The following is a 989-nucleotide window of genomic DNA, read 5'->3' as shown; positions in this document are numbered from 1 at the left end:
CTACCACTTCTTTGGTTCAGTGAGATATGCTGGATTCTAAACGGGGAAGCTTCTCTGACGCTTTTTCACAGAGATTTTGAAACTGAAATCTCCCATGCCGTTTCCACCATAGGCAGCAATGGGCTTCCCCATAGAACTTGCCAACCTGAATTCCTACAAGCTAGATGTGAGAGGCACATTCTGCTGCTTCCTCCCTTAGAGTTAAACTTGCTTCTGTAAGCTCAACCTCCGGGGAGTCTGTTTGGCAGAGATATAGAACACACTTTTCCAAGCCTGTTGGAAGGCATTTGCAGTGTGATTTCGCGTCTAATTTCCCAAACCAAACTGCTTGCAGCTCTAACTCCATTCTAACTACCACTTCTTAGGTTCAGGGAGATATGCTGGATTCTAAACGGAGAAGCTTCTCTGACGCTTTTTCACAGAGATCTTGAAACTGAAATCTCCCATGCCGGTTCCACCATAGGCAGCAATGGACTTCCCCATAGAACTTGCCAACCTGAATTCCTACAGGCTAGATGTGAGAGGCACATTCTGCTGCTTCCTCCTTAAGAGCTAAACTAGCTTCTGAAAGCTCAACCTCCTGGGAGTCTATTTGGCAGAGATATAGAACACACTTTTCCAAGCCTGTTGGAAGGCATTTGCAGTTTGATTTCGCGTCTAATTTCCCAAAACAAACTGCTTGCAGCTCTAACTCCCTTCTAACTACCACTTCTTCGGTTCAGTGAGATATGCTGGATTCTAAACGGGGAAGCTTCTCTGACGCTTTTTCACAGAGATTTTGAAACTGAAATTTCCAAACCCGTTTCCAACATAGGCGCCAATGGGCTTCCACATAGAACTTGCCAACCTGAATTCCTACCGGATAGTTGTGAGAGGCACATTCTGCTGATTCCTCCCTTAGAGTTAAACATGCTTCTAAAGCTCAACCTCCGAGGCGTCTGTTTGGCAGAGATATAGAACACACTTTTCCAAGCCTGTTGGAAGGCATT

This window comes from Cynocephalus volans, chromosome 16, assembly GCF_027409185.1.
Source record: "Cynocephalus volans isolate mCynVol1 chromosome 16, mCynVol1.pri, whole genome shotgun sequence".
Classification (NCBI taxonomy): Eukaryota; Metazoa; Chordata; class Mammalia; order Dermoptera; family Cynocephalidae; genus Cynocephalus; species Cynocephalus volans.
The sequence above is the reverse complement of the archived record's forward strand: the minus strand, read 5'-3'. Positions refer to the sequence as shown.